Source organism: Mastigoproctus giganteus, chromosome 5, assembly GCF_048544385.1.
Source record: "Mastigoproctus giganteus isolate SK-2022 chromosome 5, ASM4854438v1, whole genome shotgun sequence".
In the NCBI taxonomy this organism is placed as follows: Eukaryota; Metazoa; Arthropoda; class Arachnida; order Uropygi; family Thelyphonidae; genus Mastigoproctus; species Mastigoproctus giganteus.
The window spans coordinates 186,795,401-186,804,498 of record NC_143579.1 but is presented as its reverse complement, the minus strand read 5'-3'; the positions used below and the strand labels follow the sequence as shown (position 1 = coordinate 186,804,498).

The window sequence follows — 9,098 nt, the reverse complement described above, 5'->3', positions numbered from 1 at the left end:
CTGATTGCGGGATTTATTTAAAAACAAAACTACTGTCAAGGGTAAAGCGAAGGGCTTTTGCTTTCGTAAGGGTGACTACAATGGTCTCAAACAGTTATCAAAATTCTATACAGTGGAACCATCTGGTAACTTTACCAACAGCAAATTCTAAAGAGGAAGCTTCAGAAGAAGTATTCGTAGAAGCTACTAGGCTTTTCAATCCACTAAGATATACCATTCCAGACTTATAACCTAAACGGATGAACTGAAGAGAATTGCGACAGAGAAAAAAAATGCGTGGGATGCGTGTAAATTATCCGTTAATTCAGAAGCCTATGGTAGAAATAAAGTAGTCTGCAATCAAGTCACAAAAGAAGTTGTGCAAGGTAATGCACATTACGAGGTGGTTGCTGAGTCGCCTAACGTATTTTTATGACAATGTTCTAGAGCGTTGTCAAGATATGAACGGTTTTAATACTTTGCTTTGTCACGTTCAGAAACTGCTTGTTCATAATGGCGACGTCATATAGGTCCTGCCGTTGATTTTAGATAAAAGTATTTTCCATAACATCTGCATTCTGTTTTGCTTTACTTCCATTTAGAATTGCCTTAGATAAATTTTATGTTAAGCTGGTTTGCATTCGGCGATTTTGGAGGACTTTATGTTTTTCCATGATTAAATTAGCAGGTGTTCAACCGCCATTGATCCTTCTCTGTTTGGAACAAGGCTATTGTTCCAAAGAAGGAACTTTTTCAGTAGACTCATCTTTTACAGTAGACTGTCTGGAGACCGACAAAAAATCGGTAGATATATACGAGTTCCTGGAGATGGACCTTGGAATGTCCAGCCCATTGCATTTGCAGACGATCTGGTTCTCATTGCAGATGCTGACACAAGAACGGCTTTTGAAATAAAAGTAAATGCTGCATTTCGAAAGCTCCAGACCTGAGCAGCCACCCACACACTACTCATCTCCGAGAAAAAAAAAAAAAAAAAAATCAATCTTGTTAAAGGAGAAACTGCAACTTCATAGGCCACCAGTTATAAAGTTAAATTACTCACCGATCCGACTATACTTGGAGGTCAAGTATCTGGGAGTAGTCATTAACGCAGGTCTTACCTTTCACCCTCACCTCAAGTATCTGTCAGAAAAATTCAGAAATACACAGCTATGATCCGACGAATTAGCAGAGTTGATTGAGGCCTCAAAACCAAAGCCCTATCCTCTCTCTACAAAGCGGTTATTGTGCCAATAGTCTGCTACGGGGCTCCGTCTGGTGTACCAAAGCAATTATGGAAAGGAATAAACGGAAACTAGATACCATACAAAGGTTCACGATGCTCTCCAATAGCAGGGTGAGCTGTGCAGTCAGCACCCATGCACTCCAAATTATCTCAGGCTGCCTACCACTTTATCTTGAAGTCATTAGCAGAAGCCTTTTCACCCGTTTAAAAAAAAAGGGTTTCCAGACATATTTTCTCAACTTGCAGCTTGACCACGCCAATGATCCTAGGTTAGAAAGAAGGAGAATCTGCAACCACCTCCTGGACCTGTGGCACACTCCTCGGCAACTACACCAAAAGGTGAAATCACCAAACGTTTCATTGCACGCATTGACTGCACTTTCCCGATACCTTTATCATCACGAGCCATGGATTCTTCAAGCAAAAACTGACTGCTGTTTAGGAAACAGACCCGCTTTGCCACTGTAGACATGAGGAGTCCTGTGTCGTCTAGTATATGAGTGTCCTGCCTCAACTACAGATTAAACTATTTACAAAGGCACAATACAGCCCCCACAATCAAGAGTTCTTACTTCTCCAGAACGAAGGATCATGAAAGGCCTTAACGAAATTTGCTCAAGCAGCATTTATCTGCAGAATAGGAAAATTTGCTGAACACAGAGCGCACAAGCTGTGGTAACTGCAACTTCCTTCTGGATAAGGTTAATCTGGACAAACAACCAGCTCGACTCCCACATAACTCAACCTTCGTGCTGGCACCTTTCAAGATGTGGGATTGCTGGCGTTTCCTGGAACGTGGGATTTCAGAGTGCCCTAGTTCTCTGGCGATCACACACACACACACACACACACACACACACACACACACACACACACACACACACACACACACACACACACACACACACACACACACACACAAACACACACACAAACTAATATATTTAGGCCACACGACTAATTAAATTCATCTGCCGTGCTGTGTCTTATGTCTGTTAATTGTGCGTGTTCTGTGGTCGATTTGTCTTTTTGCTAGACGAAGAACCCCAGTTTCTGGAGAGGAACCTTGTTATCTACACCTGAGACCGACTAACTCAGCCATAGAGTGAAAAAAGCCCATTAAAGTTCTTCGCGTCATCGACGGGATTCGAACCCGGGCCTTTTCCACCCGGTGTGGGGAGGACGGTGACGATACCACTGTGCTACACGCGCAGACTGATGAAGGTATATCAGGCAGAGGTTTGAAGATAATCCAAAGGTTGGCAGGATGGTTAATGACAGTACAGTAATCAAGTTAAGTTATGCAGCAAGATCTAAAAAAATTAGACAGATTGGCTGAGAAATGGCGGTTGAAGTTTAAAATTCACAAAGTCAAGGAAATGGCAAATGAAAAAGCTGGATGTAATTGTACTGGTCAGATATGAAATTCTCTGACAGTGAAAACAGACTGCCAGGACCTCTCATGGGGTTTTGTCAATGATATACAGAAACTATGCTAGCAGGGATAAAGAGCTGATTATGGAGGCTATTATTTAACATTTAAGGCTAAGTAAAGTAAAGTGCAGCTATTATCAACCCACTGCAGGATGGAAGCCTCCTCAACAATTCATGCTGAGGGAAATGGACCATAATCTGCCACGCTGGTCCAGTGCGGGTTGGCAGATCGACCGTATTCAGCAGTCAGGGGCTTGAACCCCGGTCTACTCAAAGAGCGTGTGCTACTGCACTCCCGCTCCTGCCCACTCGGCTACGGAGGCCATGGTTTTTAAGGCTAATATATAAGAGGAGGCATTTAAGGCTAATATATATATAAAGATAGCTTCACTTCCAGTAAAAAGGCATCATGTTTATTTAATACTTCCTCTTTCATAGATAGATAATACAAGCAGAGAGTGTTGTCCATTGCTTTGAGGTGTTTAGAACTTCTCATTATAAAGGAACGTACAACTCATCCACTGGTTTTTTCTGAGTATCAGTTTTCGTCAAATTAGAAAACAAATTCTGCACTTAACTACTGTTTTAAGTTAGCCTTGTTGCACGTTCAGACTATGTTGTTTCTTATCGTTTCCATTTCGCGAGATGGTTTTAATCTGCTGTAAGTCCTGTTTTTCTTCTTACCATTAGAGGTCGCTTTAACTTTCTTAACTTTGTCTTCCTTTCTGTAAAAAATAATCAAATACAAATTGTTGAAGTCATTTCATATAAAATGAATAAATTTCTAAATAATAAAGCTGGACGTTTATGTATCGAGGAGGGGAAACAAATCCAATATATGAGTTGCGCAATTACCTCAACCATTCCTATCATTTTGTCTCACGCAATGGAAAACTCCCGTTCAGTCAAAGGGAAATATAGCTGACTGACGTATGGTTTAATGACCGTGCATTAACTTACAGAGCAATAAAAAACTCCCTGTCTATAATTCATTCATCTGAAACGCACCTATACTGTTCCAATTTAAATTGATGCTTCTTAGAAAGTCACAGTCTCCACACAAAAGAAATTTGATTACTTCATATAGCATGTCCTCGCCACCATTTCTTACTAATGAATACACCATGAATTGTCAAACTAATACACTGTTTGTCAAAATTAACAGAACACGTAGGGAAATAGATGTAACTCATGCAGCTTGAGATAAAGTGGGACAAAATTTGGTATGGCAATGTACCCCAAAATAATATGCTCGAAAATATGGTCACATGACATCAGTACAGCATATGAATCCTTCTAATGGCTAAACAGGCCTGGCAGCGGTAAATCATGCTTCGTATATAAGAGTGTCTATAATATTTTGTGGCAACGAATCCCATTCTTCTACCAGCGCAGACCTTAGCTTACCATATGACCAAGGAGTTGGCTGTCGGCCTGAAATGCGACGGCCAAGGGCATCCCGCACACGTTTGATCGGATTTAAGTCTGAAGATAGTGCTGGCTGCGACAGTCGTTGGGTATATTCAATTTCAGTCTGCGCGTGTAGCACAGTGGTGCCATCATCGTCCTCCCCACACCGGGTGAAAAAGGCCCGAGTTCGAATCCCGTCGATGACGCGAGGAATTTTTAATGGACTAGTTTCACTCTGTGGCTGAGTTAGTCGGTCTCAGGCGTAGATAGCAAGGTTCCCCCCAGAAATTGTGGGTTTTCATCCAGTAAAACAGGAAAATCGGCCAGAGAAAACATGCAATTTACAGTCATAATACATAAAGTATATGGGTATATGTAAGAGATTACGGGTGGCCCTAATATAGTAATTTAAATATTCAATTTCAAGATATTCCTCCATTACTTGAGCCTATATGCAGTGGCCTTGTGGTGCATAAAAAGTTGCACATAGGGTTCGAGGTTCTGTTCTCGGTACCTCTGCGCATTTGCGGTACCCCAATCAAATACACGTAAGTGTCCCTTTCTCTGACGTTGGAGGCATGGTACCGCATTTTTCGTTCTCTCCAGATGAAATAACGTCCAGAATCTGCGTGTAAGCTAAAATGGGACTCCTATTTTATTGTGAACAGAATCGCCGAAGATACTGTTCACAATTAAATATTCATGAAGTACATTTTGTTCTGTTAATTTTGTCGAGCAGTGTAGAAGAAACTTATCTACGAAGAGATCTAAACCTCCCAAACACTTCCTCGTTCATTTACAAACATGCATGTAAATGATGTCCATTTCCACTTACCGTCTGCCAAACCCCATCTACTTTTTCTGGCAGAATCCCATTTATCGATTGATTCATCCACTGCTCATTTCAGTTGTCCGAATTATTCACTGCATGATTCCTTTTGCATAAAAGGTGGGGCCTGTGCATATGTCTATTCTGGTATTCCCTGTCAGAGATTTAGTAATTTGGAATCTCCTCTGGCTTAAAATCTCTCTGCCACATTCTGTCAAATTCATCTGTTGCCTCTATCCTCCCAACTCCACTAATCACTTGGACCTCTTTGAGTTAATCCCTTTGAAACTTGACTCTCTCGAGTCAAACATTCCTAACAGTAAGGTCGTTTTCCTTGGTGATTTTAATGATCACAAATCCAGCTGGCTTCCGTTTTATAGTCCTACGGACCCAGCTGGTCGAGATGCTTAGGCCTTTGCAATTACCAATGACATTGCACAGATTATTCATTTAGCTAACAGAATACCAGACAATCCTAACCATGCAGCCATCATGCTGATCTTTTTCTCACAAATGACCCTTCTAAGTACACGGTCACGGCGAGTGGTCCTCTATTGGAAATCTTTTCCAATGGAGCCTTTCTCTTATGGCCATTCTCAGCCTCATGTTTTTTGGCATTACAAGAATGCAAAATGGGATGATCTGTAAGATTTATTTTCTTCTTTTGGTTGATCGAATTACTGTTTCAAATCTTTTGATGTCAACTTTTGCTCAGATCGTGCGAGGAAAATTATTCTTCTAGAGATGGAATCCATTATTTCATATTCCACATTAAAATCTTTCCCTTTATTTAAACCTTGGTTTTCCAAATCTTCGGTTTTCTGGAACAACCTGCCTTTCTACGTATTTCTTGAAAATTACAATCTACTGAATTTCAAGTCCAATGTCAACAAGTATCTTCTTTCAAAACCTCAACCTTCAGCCCATTCACCGTACTAAGTACTATAAGTTCTAATCTCTCTCGTGTTTGGAGTTTTCAGAAAAAAAATTACCACAAACGAGCTCACTGTTTACGATCATTTACAATTAAAAATGCGATTCACGAAGCATACCAGTCCAATGATTTGTTTGCGTGCCCAAGGGGGTTCGAGAGAAAAACGAAATTTTTGCTCATTATTTGTACCATGAATGAGTTGAATAGCTAGCATAAACAGATATAAGCTCATCCCCCATACTAATTCTGAGACGTAAGCTGTTAGGGAACTTTTTCTTCTGGAAGAAATAAGAAATTATGAATCGAGCGGAATGCGTACAGAGAAACAAATTTTTAGTTTCTTTTTTTTTTTTTTTTTTTGAAATCTGCATACTGTGAAGCATGGAAACGGGAGAAGACAGAGTGGTTATTAATGAACAGTGCTCTTTGTGGTCTAATTGTTATTAGGAGAGTCCCCAGGATTCAGTGCTGCGATCACTGTTGTTTTCTATATTTAGTGATAATATTGATGAAGGTAGATAAAACTTAATGTCCAAGTTTTCAGATGACAGAAAGGTTGGCAGGGTGGTCAATATTGACAAATACATGGTACCTTAAGTTTAACATTGACAAATGCATGATACTGCACAAATGGGTAGCAGTAATCCCAGATTAACGTACCATCTATGTGGTACTACACTTAAGGTAATGGAAAATGAAAAAGATCTGGGGATATTTGTTCCGTCAAAAATGCAGTTCCCTGAGGAGTACAAACAAGCTGATGGGGACTTTTGTCAGTGATGTACAGGAAATTTGCTAGCAGGGAAAAGGTGATTACAGATCTAGTTTATATCTGCCATAGGCTTCTGTATCACCTGATACTTTATATGCACCCCATGCATTTTTCTTCTCTGCCACGAGCCTCATTAATTCATCTGACATCCATTTAGGCCTGAACCTTGAACAGTATTTCTTAGTTGGTATGAAAAGCCTAGTAGCCTCCAAAATGAAAGCCCCGAAGACTTCCCATTTAGAATTCAACGTTGGTAATATCAGTTGATCCCACTGTTCAGAATTTAAAATTATCCGAGAGCCCTGTAGGCACCTTTACGAATCAGTTAATGTTTCTTGAATCTGAAAATATTTACTTCACTTTCACCCAAGTTGAACGTACCTTGGAAGAGTAAAAAAAAGTGCTTTCTGTCATGCGGAAACAAGGTATTTGTCCATTCCCCAGAGGAGAATGAATAAATGAATAAATAATGAATGAATAAATACCCTGTCCCACATTGAGCTGGTTTACCTGTAGGCGGATTACGTCAAGAAAAGGGCTGTTGAGAGGGGCAGTGTATATATCCGTCGATAGCTCAGTTGGCAGAGCGGTGGACTGTAGTTTGTGTAATGCGGATATCCATAGGTCGCTGGTTCGACTCCGGCTCGACGGATTTTTTTCTTTTTTTTTTTTTTTTTTTCTCTCTCTCTCTCTCTCTCCCCTTGTTCCCATAAAACTACGGATTATTTTTCTCCTGAATGAGACAAGTCTGCAACTATGTGCAGACTTGTATCTGAAGTCCCAAGTTCCCAGTGACACTTTATTGCAGGAAAGCACCGTACAGATATCAGAAACAAGGGTTTAGTCCCTCAAGGTTTACAGGGGACTCTGTAGAGCACTAGGGAAGAATTTCTTTCAGCTTGGCTCGCACTTGTAGGGAGATGGAATCTGTTCTGTACAGACAATACTCATTTGAACAAAGATGGTCTGAAGAGTTTTCCATTATTATTCAGTATATCCTAAGGGTTAAGGGAACTGCTAGTTAGGTCGGGGGTAGGATGATACAGAAACGATATTGGAAACATTTTCTGTGGTTGGCAAAGTTTCAAATAAGTGGAAAGATAAACCTAGGGAAATAAGTCTAAATAACATCATGGATTGTGTCAGGGTAGTAAACTATAAAAGAAACTCAGGGACTCACATCTGGTGAGTGTAGGATTGGCACACCCAGGGTCCTGAGCTGGATATCACCATTGTTCTCTTTTTTGGCGATTCCCTTCTACTTCTCTCTCAGTGTAACTCAGAATTGTTTTTTTTTTTTTTTTTTTTTGGCTATTGCAGCAAAAGCCTTGGGTCCCTTGCACCATATGGCTAGTAATAATAATATTTAGTCTTAGCTGTGTCTTCAGTACCCTCAGGAGTGTTTCCAACAAAATAGGTGAATTACGACACCTAATGCTGCTATAATCCGGAAATTGGGGGTGGTGAGTTTTACTGTGGTATGTATGACGTTTTTAAGAAGGACAGGGGGAAGGTAGAAGGGGTGATGGGGGTCATGCTTCTTATCAAAAGTGGCCTGAGTTCTAAAAGAACTACTGAGTCAGAAGTTACTTTTGCTAGCACTCAGTGTGTGGTGTGAGTTAGTTGGAAGCAGAGGTATAATGAGAGTGGGAGCAGGGCCTTGTCGAGCCATTTTAGTACCTGAGGTAAGAATGAAAAATTACATCCTACTGTTAATGATGGCAACGTTGGCAATTATTTAATCTTTCTGTGGCGCCCCTTTCGGCTTTTAACCTGAGGCAAGAGTCTCGTTTGCCTCTCCCGAAGCACGGATCTGATAGGCAGTGCTTCATTTCCTATAACCTCTCATATAATTATAGCACACAAGAAAAGGAAAGTACCAAATATATAAAATAAAGCTTGTTTGCAATACAATTTGAATCATGACTATTTATTCTTTTTACATAAGGCATAACTGATTTTGATATAGCCTCACGTAAAATTACAGACCACCAGCTGTGCACCCAGGATTTTCTAACGAGGGATGCTAAATTATTTAGATGTAGAGTCTAAAGCAGTTGTACAAATTTAGCTAAAATAACCTACTTAGACCCATTAAGCTTGAATTAATGGGTCTAAAAATTAAGCTTGAATTGTAACACTTTATTCTCACTTACTTTGTCTTAATACGGATTAATAATGAATTTTGTTCATACACCATCTTTTGAATCTTCTCAAAAACTATTAAAGTCTATTAATGAAAGTTGTACAAACAAAATTAGCAATTCTTTTGCAGTACTTGCCTGGAATATAAGGTCCTTCAAGAAAGTGCAAGCTTTAACAGCCATCCGTAAAAATGCAACTTAGTTCACGACTTTTAGATACATCAAACGAATTCTTCCACTTTCCGAAATTAATAGATTAATTAACTAATACATCGGCTATCCATCTAAATAAATACCTTTTGATATCCCAGCTGTCATGCTTAAGACAGTAGTCGTGATTTTTCTCCTTC

The 9,098-nt window shown here is 39.9% G+C and overlaps 1 non-coding gene across 1 annotated transcript; it reads left to right on the top strand.

Moving 5' to 3' along the window:
- Window positions 1–7,167: 7,167 nt before the first annotated feature.
- TRNAY-GUA (transfer RNA tyrosine (anticodon GUA)) lies at window positions 7,168–7,256 on the top strand. Its single transcript is given in 2 exon segments — window positions 7,168–7,204; window positions 7,221–7,256. It is a non-coding gene; the product is annotated as a tRNA-Tyr (tRNA).
- The last annotated feature ends 1,842 nt before the right edge of the window (window positions 7,257–9,098 follow it).